At 41.9% G+C, this 17,489-nt stretch overlaps 1 non-coding gene across 1 annotated transcript; it reads right to left on the bottom strand.

Annotated features, from left to right (window-relative positions):
• Window positions 1-6,757: 6,757 nt before the first annotated feature.
• Window positions 6,758-6,829, bottom strand: TRNAE-UUC (transfer RNA glutamic acid (anticodon UUC)). Its single transcript has one exon. It is a non-coding gene; the product is annotated as a tRNA-Glu (tRNA).
• Window positions 6,830-17,489: the final 10,660 nt, after the last annotated feature.

A 17,489-nucleotide genomic window follows, 5' to 3' on the forward strand; every position in this document is an offset into this window, starting at 1 on the left:
TTTTTACATCCTCTCACTTTCAGTCTATATGTGTCTTTAGGTCCGAAGTGAGTTTCTTGTGGAAAGCATGTATATGGGTCTTGTTTTTGCATCCATTCAGCCAAACTGTGCCTTTTGGTTGGAGCACTTAATCTAATCACATTTAAAGTATATCTTCCTGTTGCCATTTTCTTAATTGTTTGGGGTTGATTTTATAGATCTTCTTTCTTCTCTTGTATTTCTTGACTATGTAAGTGCCCTTAATGTTTGTTGTAAAGCTGGTTTGGTGGTACTGAATTCTCTTAACTTTTGCTTGTCTGAAAAGTTTTTTTTTCTCTGTCAATTTTGAATGAGATCCTTGCTAGGTACAGTAATATTGGTTGTCGATTTTTCACTTTCAGTACTTTAAATATATCCTGCCATTCCCTTCTGGCCTGCAAAGTTTCTGCTGATAGATCAGCTGTTAAATGTATGGGGTTTCCTTTATATGTTACTGGTTGCTTCTCCCTTGCTGCTTTTAATATTTTTTCTTTGTGTTTAGTCTTTGTTAGTTTGATTAGTATGTGTCTTGGTGTGTTTCTCCTTGGGTTTTTTCTATATGGGACTCTTTGTGCCTCTTGGACTTGATTGACTATTTCCTTTTCCATGTTGGGAAATTTTTAACTATAATCTCTTCAAAATTTTCTCACACCCTTTCTTTTTCTCTTCTTCTCCTGGGACCCTTATAATTTGAATGTTGGTGCATTTGATATTGTCCCAGAAGTCTCTGAGACTATTCTCAGTTCTTTTCATTCTCTTTACTTTATTCTGCTCTTCAGAAGTTATTTCCACCATTTTATCTTCCAGCTCACTGATTCATTCTTCTGCTTCAGATATTCTGCTATTGATTCCTTCTAGAGTATTTTTAATTTCAGTAATTGTGTTGTTTGTCTCTGTATGTTTATTCTTTAATTCTTCTAGGTGTTTGTTAATTGATTCTTGTATTTTCTCCATTTTGTTTTCAAGGTTTTGGATCATGTTTACTATCATTATTCTGAATCCTTTTTCAGGTAGTTTGCCTAATTCCTCTTCATTTATTTGGACTTCTGTGTTTCTAGTTTGTTCCTTCATTTGTGTAGCATTTCTCTGCCTCTTCATTATTTTTTTAACTTATTGTGTTTGAGGTCTCCTTTTCCCAGGCTTCAAGGTTGACCACTTTCTTTCTTTTGGTTTCTGCCCTCCTAAGTTTGGTCCAGTGGCTTGTGTAGGCTGAGATTTGTGCTGAATTTTTCTTTGTTTGTTCATTTGTTTTTCCTTTGCTGGGCAAGGCTGAATGAGGTGATAATCCTGTCTGCCAATGATTGGGTTTATATTTTATTTATTATTATTTTTTCATTTATTTTTATTAGTTGGAGGCTAATTACTTTGCAATATTGTAGTGGTTTTTGTCATACATTGACATGAATCAGCCATGGATTTACATGTGTTCCCCATCCTGATCCTCCCCTCCCACCTCCTTCTCCACCTGATTCCTCTGGGTCTTCCCAGTGCACCAGGCCCGAGCACTTGTCTCATGCATCCAGCCTGGGCTGGTGATCTGTTTCACCCTAGATAATATACATGATTCGATGCTGTTCTCTCTAAACATCCCACCCTCGCTTTCTCCCACAGAGTCCAAAATTCTGTTCTGTACATCTGTGTCTCTTTTTCTGTTTTGCTTATAGGGTTGTCATTACCATCTTTCTAAATTCCATATGTATGCGTTAGTATACTGTATTGGTGTTTATCTTTCTGGCTTACTTCACTCTATATAATGGGCTCCAGTTTCATCCATCTCATTAGAACTGATTCAAATGAATTCTTTTTAATGGCTGAGTAATATCCCATGGTGTATATGTACCATAGTTTCCTTATCCATTCGTCTGCTGATGGGTTTATATTTTAGTTTTCTTTGTTGTTTAGATGAGGCGTCCTGCATGGGGTGCTAATGGTGGTTGGGTGATGCTTGATTTTGTATTCAAGTGGTTTCCTTTGTGTGAGTTCTCACTATCTGATACCCCCTAGGGTTAGTTCTCTGGTAGTCTAGGGTCTTGCAGTCAGTGCTCTTACTCCAAAGGCTCAGGGCTTGATCTCTGGTCAGGAACAAAGATTCCACAAATGGTTTGTTATGGCATTAAGTGAGATTAAAACAGATATCCAAAAATGAGAAACCAAAGATGAATCCCAGACAAATGGCAGATACAAAATCAGGCAAATAATCATTAAAATAATGGAGTATACACATATACATATATACCCATGAGTAAAGTCATAACAGTCCAACAAAAATTAAATGCAGTAGATTGACTCAGTGAACAAAGGAAATAAAAAATTATGTTTACCAGAAAAGAACAAAACTAACTAAAGCACAAACTGGAAAACAAAACTAAAGCCAGGTGCCAAGTGGGGAATAAAGCCATGAAAACAAAATTAACCAATATTTTGAGGAACAGAAAGAAAGAATAGATGTACAAAGTTAAATAGAGTTAGATGAAGATTTATATACACTAAGATTAACTGTAAGGGGAAAAGAACAGTAGGAAAGGCAAACAAAGGAATAAATGTAGACAAAATATAATATATTTAAAAAATTAAAAGTTAAAATTATAAACAGAGAAAAAAACAAAGGAAGAAGAAAGGGGGGGAAAAAAAAGGAAAACTCAACAGAAATGCAAAAGCCCAACATAGGGGCAGAGGTCTATAACAATAATAAAAAATGTGACTGAGAAAAAGAAAAGGAAAAAAAACTCAAAAGATTAATTACATTTCATACTGCCAATAAAATCACAACTACAACAGATGGGGAAAAATGGAAAAAAAGAAAAGAAAAGAAAAATCCAAAAGAATTTACAGAACAAGTTAAAACATGAGAATAACAAATATTTTTCCTGAGTCATTGCTGTCAGAGTCCTTCCCTGCTGGGAGTCAGTCCCCCTCACCTCCCTAGGATGCCCTGCGACACTGTGCTGGTCTCTGGACCTGCTGTGGGGGCAGCTCAGATTCTAATCTGGTTCTCCTCCTGTGTGTGCTTCCCTCCGACGTCCACGGCTAATAGAACTCGTGCGTTTTCTTTTGTGGGAGCTCTCAATGTCCTTTTATATATTCCATAGACAGAGTCTGCCTCGTTGATCTTGTGGATTTAATCTGCAGTGTGTACAGCTGATGGGAAGGTTTGGGGTCTTCTTCCTTAGCCACACTGCCTCTGGGTTTCAGCTGTGGTTTTATTTCCACCTCTGCATGTGGGCTGTCCATTGGGGTTTGCTCCTGACGCTGCCCTCGTGGGGCAGGTTTGCCCCTGCGAGGCCAGGCGTGGAGGCGGTGCAGCTGCCTGGGTCGCAGGGGTTCTGGCAGCACCGGGTTCTCAGGGGGGGTTGGCGGCTGGGGCAGCAGGAAATATGGTGCTCTAGAAGGGAATGGCAGCCAGTGTTGGCCAATACGCTCCAGTATTCTAACCCCTTCCCTGACAGTGAAGCCTGGCAGGCCACAGTCTACAGGGTCTACAAGGGTCAGACACTACCGAGGTGACCCCGTGTGCACAGATGCAAGACTTTTTGCCTGTGGCAGCTCTGCCCCAGTGAGACTTGAGCGTGAAGGTGGCGCAGCTGCTTGATTTGCGTGGACGTTGGTGGTGCCAAGTGTGCAGGACACGGACTGCCTCCGCTGCAGGCGTTACGGTCCCGTCAGAGTCTTTCTTCCAGCCTCTTGTAGCTGATGATCAGAAGGCCTCTTTGGCCAGTCTTTCGCCATGGCTTCGCCCATTTGGGCACCTAGAGGGCTCTCTTGCCTGGGGTCCTTCTCTGTCATTCTGTGTTTCAGGCACACAGAGGGGCCCCTGGCTGGAGTCCTTCTCTGTAGCTCAGTGTCAGGCGTTTGACGGGCCAGCCTCTCTACTGTTTGGCTACCATGCTGGCGTGTGGGGAGAGAGGCTATGGTGATGGCTCCACCCCCACGTGTGACTCAGCAGTGTCGCCTTGCTTCCATGCCTGGCTTTCCTCCACAGGCATTTCCCATCAGTCTCCTCCCTCACATCCCCTTGATCCTTCTCTCCACAGTCAACAGCAGCCCTTGCCCTGGGATTGCTCCACAATCCCTCAACTCCAGCTCCCAGCCACTGCGCCTTCCAGGGGACCTGCATCCCTGTCCGGGGTATGTATGACTGTGGCAAGGACTGTCTGATTCTCATTCCATTTAGGCTGCTGCAGATCAGCTGTTTCACTCTCAGCCTTAAATGTTTCTCCTCTGACTCAGACAATTGCTGCGTTGTGGGGATTGGACCCCTGCTTCAGTTCTCCACCGCGGAGGGCAAGTCCAGTCCTACTAATACTCCTGTTTTTCACCCTAGTTCCTTCATCCTACCGAGTTTTGTGTGGGTCTGTATGTTCTTTTCTGCTGATCAGGTCCTCCTGTCCACTCTCAGCTGGTGTTCTGCATGTACCTCTGTGTCTGAAGATGTATTCTTGATGTATCTGTGGAGAGAGATGTACTTCACATCCATCTACTCCTCATCCATCTTGTTTACTCTTATTTTATTTTTAATTGGAGAATAAAAACAGATAGCCAGTGGGAATCGCTATATGCCACAGGGAACCCAAAGATGTGCTCTGTGACAGTCTATCCATTTCTTAGTGAATGAGGCTTTGACTTTCTGCCATCTCTTTGTCACAACAAAGACCACACATTTAAATAGGTTAGCCATGATGCAGTGGCCAGATTTAGAGAAAATCCTTGCAAAGTTACACAGATAGATAGAAAGGATTTGAATTCTGCTACCTTTTCTGGGAACCAAATTGCAGCAAAGCAGTATTTATTTCTTTAGATAGATTTGTTTGTCTTCATAGAACTTGAATTCTATATCACATTGTAATTATTTTATGATGCAGCTTGCTTGCTATTGCAACTCAATTATATTTACCCAACAGATATTTATTAGGAGTTTGCAATCTCATTCAAGTTGTAGCAGTTCCATAGAGTAACAGCTTGAGAGGGAGCATGGTGAGTGTGTAAGAAGGTTTCTGGATGTCAGCAAGCAGTCAATGTGGCACAAGGAGACAGTGCCAAGGCCCTGGAGTTGGACAGACCCCCCTGTTCAGAGCTAAACTCGAGGCTGTACCTGCATGAAACCTTGGAATATTGTTTAACTTCTCTTTGTATGGGTTTCCTTATGTATTTAATGGTGAGCTCCCTAGTCTACTTGTCAACAGCAGAGATGCTAAAATCAGACTGTGTACTTTTAACTTCGGGCATACGTCAGAGATATTGCAGGTTCACTTCAAGATGGCTGCAATAAAGTGAATATTGCAAAAAAGTGAGTTGCAGGAATGTTTTGGTTTCCCTGTGTATGTAAAAGTTATATTTACACTATACTATATTCTTTTAAGTGTGCAATAGCATTATCTTGAAAAAGTACATATTTGCATGCTCAGTCAATCTGACTTTTGCAACCCCATGGACTGTAGCCTGGCTAATCTGCCAGGCTCCTCTATCCATGGGATTTTTCAGGCAAGAATACTGGAGTGGGTTGCCATTTCCTGCTCCAAGGAATCTTCCTGACCCAGGTATCAAAACCACATCACTTGTGTCTCCAGTATTAGCAGGCTGATTCTGTAACTGAGCCACCAGGCAAGTCCCTCTAATCCCCTCAAAAGTACATACCTTATTTTAAAAGTACTTTATTTAAAAAGAACCTCTTTGAATTGAAAAATATTTTATTGCTAAAGAATGCCAAAACAATTACAATAATAACATCAAAGATCACTTATCAGAAATCATCATCATAAATATAATAATGAAGATTTTTTAAATATTGAGAGAATTACTAGATGGAGAAGGCACTGGCGACCCACTCCAGTCCTCTTGCCTGGAAAGTCCCATGGACAGAGGAGCCTGGTGGGCTACAGTCCATGGGGTCTCTGAGAGTCGGACACGACTTCACTTTCACTTTTCACTTTCCTCCATTGGAGAGGGAAATGTCGACCCACTCTAGTGTTCTTCCCTGGAGGATCCCAGGGACGGAGGAGCCTGGTGGGCTGCCGTCTATGGGGTCGCAAAAAGTTGGACACGACTGAAGAGACTTAGCAGCAGCAGCAGCAGAATTACTAGGATATGACACAGAGACATGAAGTGAGCAAATGCTATCAGAAACATGGCACCAATAGATGTGATAAACAAAGGGTTGCACAAACCTTCAATTTGTATTAAAAAAAAAACACACAGTATCTAGGAAACACAATAAAGCACAATAAAATGAGATATACCTGACTTGTGCAATATTAGTCAGGTACCTTAACCATGCCAGGCTTCCACTTAGTCCACTAAAAATATGACTGAATGTTATCATGTATTTTAAAAACTCTTAGTATAATTTGTAGCCCACAGTAGGTGGTCAGTGAATGATAGGAGTCATCATCACCATCTTCATCAGATAGCTAATATGCCATTACTACAAGTATTTAATCAGTGGCTAACTGTCTTCTTTTAGGGTGATATCTAGAATATCCATTAAGACAGTATTGGTTTGATTTAGATTACCTCTTTTGTGGTGCTGTGAATAATATTCCAATAGTAAAACTATGGTTACTGGGCAGAAGATATTTTTAGGCAAAAGCACCTTCACACCATGTGGGCAATTGCCACTGCTATGTATATGTACATGAAGCTGACACCTGAGAATCCCAGTTAACTTTCTGTTCCCTAGATTAAACTATTTAAATAATTAATTTGGCTTGTCCTGGGGATTTCCACGTGGCATGCAAGATCTTAGTTCTCTGACCAGGGATTGAACCTGGGCCACCACAGTGAAAATGTAGAGTCCTAACTACTGGACCATCAGGGAATTCTAAACGATTCTTGAAAAAAAATTTTTTTAAAAAATTTTAGCTGCTCTCTTTTGAATCATTTCCAAATTCTATACATCTCCCTTGAATTAAGGGAGAAAATCCAGAAATGCACATTCAAGTGCAAAAAATCCAGAAATGCCACATGAATTCCTCATTTTATTGCTTCTCTTATTTATGAATCTCAAAGAATAAAGTTCACTTTTCCCCACTAATAACAGAAGCACTCCTGAAACCTGTTTAGCTTGAGGTCAGCAATGTCCGTGACTCATTTCGTAGCTCCATAATGTCAACTGTTTCCAATCCTAAATTTTTGCACTTTGTTTTTCATTTCAAAATGCTCTTTTACACTAGTTCAAAGTTATGATTTTTATTTCTGACTCCTCCTGTTGCCAGGGTCATTTGGAAGCCTAATTTTATCTTCTCAGGGTGAATTACTCAACTCTCTCTTCCACACTGGTGGCCATGTATCTGTGGATGTAGTGAAGAGCACTTTCTCCCCAAAATGAAGGATGGAAGAAAATGTTAAATAGCTTCAGGATGATCTTCTGCATGAATTTCAGTTAAAAATTTCAGGGTCATCTTCAATAAAATTTACTTAAATCAATTAAAACAAACAAAATACTCTTATAAGCTATGTGAACATGAAAGGGCAGTTGTTCATTCATGTTTGAATCTTTGCAACCGTGTGGACTGAACTGTAGCCTGCCAGACTCCCCTGTTCATGGGATTCTCCAGGCAAGAATACTGGAGTGGGTTGCTATTCCATTTTCCAGGCGATCTTCCCAACCTGGAGATCAAACCTGGATCTCCTGCATTGCAGGCAGATTCTTTACTGTCTGAGCCCCCAGGGAAGATATGAGGATTACTTAAGTGTTTAGAATAAGGAAATTTATTCGTACCAGTTGAGAATTGAACATTGTACTTTTGGACTGGTCTTTTGACACGGAGTAAGCTTATTTAACTTATGTGCAGAGCACATCATGTGAAATGCCATGCTGGATGAAGCACAAGCTGGAATCAAGATTGCCGGGAGAAATATCAATAACCTCAGATATGCAGATGACACCACCCTTATGGCAGAAAGTGAAGAAGAACTAAAGAGCCTCTTGATGAAAGTGAAAGAGGAGAATGAAAAAGCTGGCTTAAAACTGAACATTCATAAAACTAAGATCATGGGATCTAGCCCCATCACTTCATGTTCAATAGATGGGGAAACAATGGAAACAGTGGCAGACTCTATTTTCTTGGGCTCCAAAATCACTGCAGATGGTGACTGCAACCATGAAATTAAAAGACTCTTGCTCCTTGGAAGAAAAGCAACGACAAACCTGGACAGCATATTAAAATGCAGAATCATCACTTAGCTGACCAAGGTCCGTATAGTCAAAGCTATAGTTTTTCCAGTAGTCATGTATGGATGTGAGATTTGGACCATAAGAAGGCTGAGCACCAAAGATGTTTTTGAATTATGGTGTTGGAGAAGACTCCTGAGTGTCCCTTAGAGAGCAAGGAGATCAAAACAGTCAATCCTAAAGGGAATCAACCCTGAATATTCATTGGAAGGGCTGATGCTGAAGCTGAAGCTCCAATACTTTGCCCACCTGATGTGAAAAACGGACTCATTGGAAATGACCCTGATGCTGGGAAAGACTGAAGGCAAGAGGAGAAGGGGATGGCAGAGGATGAGATGGTTGGATGACATCACTGACTCAATAGACATGAGCTAAAGCAGCCTCTGTGAGATGGTGAAGGACAGGGAAGCCTGGCATGCTGCAGTCCATGAGATTGCAAACAGTCAGAAACAATTTAATGACTGAACAACAACAAGGGTATTTTTAATGACATACTCTATCAGTTAAAATACCTTCCTCAACCAGGAGCTTCTACCACCTGAAATACAGCAGAGACTAGAAAGTCAGCCTCGAATTCCTGAACAGATTGTTTTACAGTCCAAACCTCAAGTACTTTACTCTTGGGACTTGAAAAGAGCTGCAGTGACCCAAACGCAGGCTCAATTTCCTTTTACTTTTCACATACTATGTTAAGCATGTCTTTTATTTTCATCATTCTGATGCTTTGATATCTGGGGCCTTGCTAGCACCGGGGGACTTGCCCCACCTGGGTTTTGGCAGTTTCTAGAGATAGTAAAACACTTCCCTGTGAGTGTGCTTTTCAGATACAAACCAACCAATGCAAAGCTCACACCTGCAGCCACCTTCTGCATGTAGCTCTCCCTATCCACCTGCTCTGGGTCACCACGGGATTAGCTACTAGACACTAGGGGCAAGCTGCTGACATTAGTCAGGTAGCCAAGCCTCAGCTGGCTTACCCTGTCTTGCTTGTTTCTTCTTGTGGAAACCACAATAAATGCTCTTTCCCACAGTTTCTCCCTTTCCTCTTTTGACTGACCCATGTTGCCCTGCATGGGGTACCATGCCCTCTCTTCCTGGCAACCGAGAGTAATAAACTATCTTTCCAGTGATAATCATCTCCTGATCTGTTGCCCTTGCCACACCAATGTAATAATAAAACCTACGAAAACACATATTAGGCTTTCTAGTTTCTTAAATTACGGCAAGTATAGGCATCACGAGTTGAAACTGGAGGAAGGTTGCAGTCTCCTGTGTGTTGCTGTTGTTGGGTCACTCAGTCGTGTCTGACTCTTTGCAGCCCCGTGGACTGCAGCACGCTGGGCTTCCCTGTCTTTACCATCTCCCAGAGCTTGCTCAAACTCATGCCTATTGAGTCAGTGATGCCATCCAACCATCTCATCCTCTGCATCCCCTTCTCTTCCTGCCTTCAATCGTTCCCAGCATCGGGGTCTTTTCTAATGAGTCAGCTCTTCGCATCAGGTGGCCAAAGTATTGGAGCTTCAGCTTCAGCATCAGTCTCTGTTGGTGGTACTATAAAATGCCATGTCTTATTTGTTGAATAAATGTCTTCTTGCCCAGTCATGTAAAGCAGGGGACAACCCCTGGGCCATGAACCTGTACCAGTCTGTGGCCCGTCAGGAACTGGGCCACACAGCAGGAGGTGAGCAGCGGGCAAGAGAGCGAAAATTCATCTGTGTTTAAAGCTGCTCCCCTTGCTTGCATTACCACCTGAACTCAGGAAAACAAGTTCAAGGGCCCCAGTGATGATGCATTATGGTGAACTGTGTCCATTACATATCACAACATAATAATAATAGCAATAAAGTACACAATAAATGTCATGCATTTGAATCATCCCAAAACCAATCCCCCCACCTCAGTCATGGAAAAATTGTCTTCCACAAAACTGCTCCCTGGTGCCAAAAATGTTGTGGACTTCTGATATAAACGATGTATGCGTGCCGGCTAAGTCACTTCAGTTGTGTCTGACTCTTTATGACCATATGTACTGTAGCCTGCCAGGCTCCTTTGTCCATGGAATTCTCCAGTCAAGAATACTGGGGTGGGGTTTCCATGCCCTCCTCCAGGGAATCTTCCTAACCCAGAGATTGAACCCACATCTCTTACATCTCCTGCATTGGTGGTGGTTGGGGTGGAGAGTCTTTATTACTTGTGCCATCTGGGAAGGCCCAAAGAATATATAAGCAGAACCAAACTTCAACTGAACTGAAAACAAAGTAAGATGTGCTTCTGCCTGGTTTATTTTATCTAATTTTTTTTTTTTTTTTGCACTTTTAACCCTTATACGTTGCCTCCAACCTCACATTTTGAACCTTTTGTGTGTTCTGACCTTGGCTGAACAGAACCGCATTCCCATTTTGGTGTCACTAAATGACAATAATGATGTCAACAACAATACAGTGGCAGTACAAAAAAATAATAAGAAAACACTATAAGACGAACTTTTTACTAAGTGCTTTATGTTTGTTATTTTGAACCTTTCAACAAACACTGAAATATTGGCTTTTTGTTAACTCCTTGTTACAGGTGAATACACACATTTATGGAGGTCATACAACTTCTGCCAAATCACAAAACCAGAAACTAACAGAACCTGGATTCAGATGTGCACTGTATGTCACATCATTTTGTGCCGTAAACTCAATGACTTTCCCCCATGGAGAATTCACTAATCCCTTATTCTCACTTTGAAACCACAGAGCTTATATTTCATATAATACTTAAACAGTCACAATTGTCTTAGAGATAGGTGTATATGATTATCAGTTCAACTATATGTGAACTATATGGAAGTAGTAGCTATTCCTTATCTTTGTAGTCATCACAGCACTTAGCCCGGGGCATTGAGATTAAAGTGTACAATAAATATTTGTTGAATGTTTTGAATTGAGAATCGAATGCATTAACGCCTGTTAAATCTGTTTGTAAGGTGCTACCCATATGAAAGATAATCTGATTATTTGAATCATGTACTTTGTAGAGAAGAAAAAGGGATAGAGTGGTGATATGGGGGGCCCATTCCAGAGGCTTTCAAGTCTTTTTTAAAATAAAGTCATCAAAAGATGAATAATGGAATTTCAATTTAAAGTGGGATTTTGTTAGTCACCTCTGGTACTGACTTTACTATATTTCCACTAAAAAATTTAAGAAGTTAAAGAAAAAAGATAAAATCCTCTAGCAATATGGAAAGCAAAGACAAGAAAAAAAACCAAAACTGCCCAAATCTGGGGAAAAGTTATTCTAAGAGGATAACTGTGCTTCTATAAGTTAGTTGGATTCAGTTCAATTACAAATAAGAGATTCACAGTGCCTGAAACATAACAGCATTTATTGTTTAAGAAATAGCCTTAAGTTAGGTATTCTCTGCATGCTTCCATTACCTGACATCAACATCAAGAAGTCAGGATCTTTCATTTATTCCTAGTGCTATCCTCAGTGTTTTGGTATTTTGTCCTCAGGTTTTCACTTCATTGTACCAGGTTAGCTGCCACAGCTCCAGCTATTTCATCCCAAAACAACATTATCTCAGCAGGAAGGAAGGGGAAAGGGACAAAAAAAAAAAAAAAAAAAAAAAGAAAAAAGAAAACAAAAAAACTATTTCCTTACAGGCTTCTCTTTTATTATGAAAGGAAAACCTTCCCGTCCCCCCGCAAGTCTTCAGTAGACTTTACATCATTACCTGGAACTGGGTCACATGATCACCCCCTCAGTTCAGTTCGGTTCAGCCCTTCAATCGTGTCTGACTCTTTGCGACCCCATGGACTGCAGCACGCCAGGTTTCCCTGTCCATTACCAACTCCCAGAGTTACTCAAACGCAAGTTCATCAAGTCGGTGATGCCATCCAACCACCTCATCCTCTGTCGCCCTCTTTTGGTCCTGCCTTCAATCTTTTCCAGCATCAGGGTCTTTTCCAGTAAATCAGTTCTTCACAACATGTGGCCAAAGTATTGCAGCTTCAGCTTCAGCATTAGTCCTTCCAATGAATATTCAGGACTCATTTCCTTTAGGATGACTGGTTGGATCTCCTTACAGTCCAAGGCACTCTCGAGAGTGTTCTCCAACGCCACAGTTCAAAAGCATGAATTCTTTTGATCACCCTCTAGCTTACTCACTTTCAAAGGTAATACATTAGTGGTGACCAATAATTGGTCTAGGTATAAGCACACTGTCACACACATAAGCACCCAATCAAGGTTCTTTTAGCAAGGAAGAATGGGAAAATGTCTATTGTACCAGCAACCAACAGTGTCAGTCATAAAACTGGATTGAGAAAAAATCTTACCTCTTATGTGCTTTGCCTCATAGAACATAGAAGCCCTACCTATCTGGATGAGTGTTAGAAGATACTTCTTTCTCACCTGGATATCTGGACAGAGAGCCTGGATTAGTGCCCACCAGAAAACTAAGCAGTAATTCTTATATTCTCAAGTCTCTTCTTAAGATTGTTGGTTCTCTGATTCACCTATACTTTTGAATTCCTATGCACACTTTTCTACTTAAGAAAGACCATAGCTTTAAGAACATGAAGCATGAGGTAGGAGAAATTTACAACTGTCTCTTATATTCTTGCAAGTTTAGTGTCCATAGATAAAAGATCGGATTTGGGAATATGAATTGATTGGAAATGGAACATTCTGGAGATTATAACTTTTCATGAGCTGTATTGCTTCAGAGTATTAGAGCATCAGACTGTGGGGATTATCTGAAATTCTTCCTTCCATTTATCAAAACAGGCACTATGGATGAAGGCATGTTCCATCCTGGAAATTGAATGCATTTGGGACGTATAATATGTCCAGTATTAATATTTGAGAAGGTAGTTTAAACAAAGAAAACCTAAATTAATAGTGAACAATGCAGTGGCATCTACATATCTTTTCTATAGTTAATGATTTCTTCTTACTTGAGTAAGACAAGAGAAAAAGAAATAACATGCAGGTCTTACATGTAAATATCACAAAACGAAGGCAAAATCATACTGAAATTTGAAGTATATCTTTTAAATGAACTACTTCAGGTATCAAATTAATAATTTAAATATGCTTGCTCTCTAGTATATAGTATTTGACATATTGTAGTCACAAGATGAGAACAGTTGAGACAATAAAATGAGATATAAGTAAAAATGGATGCTCTGAGGAAGCCTTGCAAGGAAACGTTTTAATATCATCTCTGAGGGCAAAACTTGGCCCTCCCGAGTTTTGCTTCCTCACATTTCCTAACATTAGGAAGCATATTTCTTGTGCTATACCTGTTGCTACAAAGTTTAGATGACGTTTCTTCACTTGTTTGATCATAATACTGTTATAAACAACATTTGTTTAAGCAGCTAAATTTTTAAAAATGGGATACTCTTAGAGGAGAATTTAAGTAAAAATCATTAGTAAATAGATGTAAATTTATACTTACTTTCATAAAATATCTAGAGGCATTAAAAAAAATCTCATAAAATTTTTAGTGGCTTAAAATGAAAAAGTTTTATTTCTTACTCATGGCACGGTTTCCATCTTGGAAGAGGGGGCTCTTCTGTGTATAATCTGCATTCCAGGTTCTAGGCTATCAGAGCAGTCATTATTTGGATCACTGCCAGGCATCATGGAAGAGGAAAAAAATGACCTATGCATGGTCATGCCCTTGGCTGTTAAAAATTCTGGATCATAAGTGATTTGTGTTACTTTTATTCACAACTCAATTTCCAGATCAAATAAACTCAACCATCCAGAAAGAAACCAAGAAGGGGTAAAATCCTACTTTGATTGGAAGAGGTGGGGCTGGAGATTATAGTGCCCATCACTAAAAATAATCACATTCTACCTATCTGGTCACAAATATTTAGCTTATTCTTTCCTACAGGTAACATATACTATCTTTCGCCCATGGGAGAAAATTAAAAAAAATTAATTCAGAGCTCCACTCCTGCTGCTTGGAATGGAGCCTGGTCCCTGCGGAGCTGGAACTCCTGGTTCAGTGTCTCTTTCTCTGCAGTTCCTGAGCTACCCTATGAGAGGACCCTGCCCACCATGGGCACTTGCCAGGTCATCTATAGACATGGTGCTCCTAATGTAACCTTCTCACGGAGTCTCTTAATAGCGTGTGGACTCCTATAAGGCTAGTTAGCATCACAACTTTGGTTGAATTGGGTCTGAGATTGGCCATCACTTTGGCTTCCAGACAGTGCCTGAGTGAGTGGACATAGATGGGACATGGGTCTCCTCAGGACATACTGGAACTTCAGCTTCTGGACAGCACCAAGCCCTGTCTGTGTCGACAGGGGTCCAGTATCTTCAGGACCTGCTAGGAGGCACCACTGCGGGAGTGAAAGGTGAAGGAGAAGTGAGGAGAAGTGTCCTATATATGACTGACTGCTGAGGGGGTCCGTTTTCAGATGACCCTGCAGAGGAAAGGCTTGATGTGGAAAGTTGTGGATTTTAGGTAGCTCTGTGCGTGGTGTAGACAGTTCCAAGTGTCTTTGTTGTGTGGTTTCTCATTTCCTTGGTATCATTTATTGAGGGTCCTTTCCCTGGTATATGTCCAGGGCAGCTTGTCATAAATTATTTGATCACACAGACATGGATTTATTTCTGCATTTTCTGGTCTGTTTGTCTTGTGCATGTGCCTGCTTTTGTACCAATTCTATACCTTTTTGGTTCCTGTAACTTAGATATGTAGTCAGAGAGCGAGTTGACTCAAACTGTGCTCTCCTTTTTTAGGGTTGCTTTGGCTCTTTGGGGTCCTTTTTGATTCCACATAAATGATAGGGTTCTTTGTTCTGTTTCTCTGAAAAATGCTACTTTAATTGTGTTAGAGATTGAACTGAATGTATACACTGCTTAGGCTGGCTAGACGTTTGACAATATTCTTCCAATGCATGATCACAAAATATTTTTTCTATTTACAGTTTTCTTCTTCAGCTCATTTATTAGTGTCTTGCAGTTTTCATTATGTCATTGGTTCAATTTATACCTAGGTGTAGCGAGAGAGAAAATTAGCCAAGATGGGTGTTCAGGCTCTCTGGCCCCACATTTTGTAAGTAATGACTACGTAACAGCTGAGATCCTTTATAGCACTGCACAGGTACATCACGAGGTACTTGCTTGGTCATGGGCTGCTTTGTGTGGTACACCCGTGTGAGCTCCATCTAAGAAAAGCGGCGGCTGGGAGAGAATACTGTGATGACCGCTGTGCCAGCCGAGAGGAGTTGTGTTATGTCAGGTTATGCTGTGGCTGCGGCGTCAACCAGGAGAGAATGAACGTGTCTGCAGTTCCTATGGCTCCTTGGGTCTCCTTCCAGCCTCTTGGCTCATCCCCTGCCTACCCTGGGTTCAGCGAACAGTGAGGACAGCGAGATACAGTGAGACAACTGGCGCCAGGAGCAGGATGAAGAGCAATACAACTTGCATAGCTGGCGGATACCCAGCGGGTAGATGAGCCTGAGGCTCCACTGGATGGAGGAAGCCAGTGACCACTATGTGGCATGTTGCCACGATCCTCTTGGCGTGGGCTCAGGCAGAAGACCCGGAAGCGGTGGACGGGTCATCGGATAGCCTTGAAAAGGCGTTACAAGCGGTGAGTTCCCGTTTGCCAAACAAGGCGGTATGGACTGCCGCTGGCACCACGGGGTGGGTTTTCCTGACTGCTCTGAAGGTTAATATGGACAGTGCCCTCCATGATGCCGTGCTGGAGCGCGACATGCAGAGAGGCTTGGAAGAACTAGAGCAATGTATATTGGCATTAGAGCAAGAACCCCGTGGCCCTGAAGAACGCAGCATCTCTGACAGCGCGGTGGTAAGTGGCGGTGATGATGAACATTGTGAGACTAAGGATGTTGGTGATGCACGTTGTGAGACTGTGGGTCCCCGCTTGACAGCGAGGCCTGTTGTGCAGCAGAAAGTGAAGCGTGAGCAGCCTATGGCCTGGGGGGCATCCTCAAGGGGCCCCCGATGTGACCGAATTCACGGCGTATTGAACATGTAGTCAGGTGGAGCTGGTTGACTTGGGTAAGCAGTTTTCCCAAACGTAAGGGGAACCTTGGCAGCTTGGCTTTTGCGACTCTGGGACACAGGGTTGGGCCTGGCACCTGTGGTGGGGGTTTGCGGGTCCTTACTGAGAGAAATAGAGGGACATCATGTGAGATGCCGTTCTGAACGTGTGAGGACCCCAAAGGGGGCCTGAGCCGGCAGGGGCCCATCCGGGTTACGTGGATGCAGATGTGGGTCGATTGTGTACACTGATGAGGTGTACTATAAAGGTTGTGTCCTGTGATGGAGATTTAGGTTGTGTCTGTAGATTGAGTGTAACAGTGACCTGTGAAGACTGTGTCCTGTGATGTGCTACTAACCTCTGATTCTCTCGCAGATTTAGAACACTGTGAAAGCATTTGCAATCTTGTGGGTGGGCTGTGAATGCCACAAAAATCCCCTCTTTGAAGGGGTGGCCCCGTGCCTATGGGGGATTTGAGCTGCAAGTCCAAGGGTCATTGTTACTTGCCAAGGGAATATTGCAGAAGATGGGCTGCATGTAGAACATGAGCTGAGAGACCATGAAGGGGCAGAGTGTGGGGAGAGAGAAAATTAGCCAAGATGGGATGTTCAGGCTCTCTTGGCCCACGTTTTGTAGATAATGACAACGTAACAGCTGAGATCATTTATAGCACGGCACAGGCACATCACGAGATACTCGCTTTGTCACGGGCTACTCTGTGTGGTACACCTGTGTGAGCGCCACCTAAGAAAAGAAGCAACCAGGAGAGAATACTGTGATGACCTCTGTGCCATCCAGGAGAAAGGTGGTGTTAGGTTAGGTTATGCTATGGCTGCTACTGTGGCTGCAGCGTCAACCAGGAGAGAAGAAATGTGTCTGCAGCTCCTGGGGCTCCTTGAGTCTCCTTCTAGCCTCTTAGCTCGGGCCTTGCCTACCCTGGGTTCAGTGAACAGTGAGGACGGTGAGATACAGTGAGACACCTGGTGACACGAACAAGATGAAGAATAATGCACTAGGTATTTTGTTCTTTTTGATGCAATTGTAAATGGAATTGCTTCCTAAATTTTCCCTTCTGATGCTTCTACTTCTTTATTAGTGTATAGCAACTCAACTGCTTTCTGTGTATTGCTTTTGCATTATGCAGCTTTACTAAATTCATGTATTACTTGTACTATTTGGTGGTTTGATGTGGAAAATTGTAATTCAAAAATCCCATTGCTTCTACCATATCTCAAGTCGTTCACAGCACAGATGACATAGTGACTACTAACATAATCTTCC

This window comes from Odocoileus virginianus, chromosome 10 (genome assembly GCF_023699985.2).
Source record: "Odocoileus virginianus isolate 20LAN1187 ecotype Illinois chromosome 10, Ovbor_1.2, whole genome shotgun sequence".
Classification (NCBI taxonomy): domain Eukaryota; kingdom Metazoa; phylum Chordata; class Mammalia; order Artiodactyla; family Cervidae; genus Odocoileus; species Odocoileus virginianus.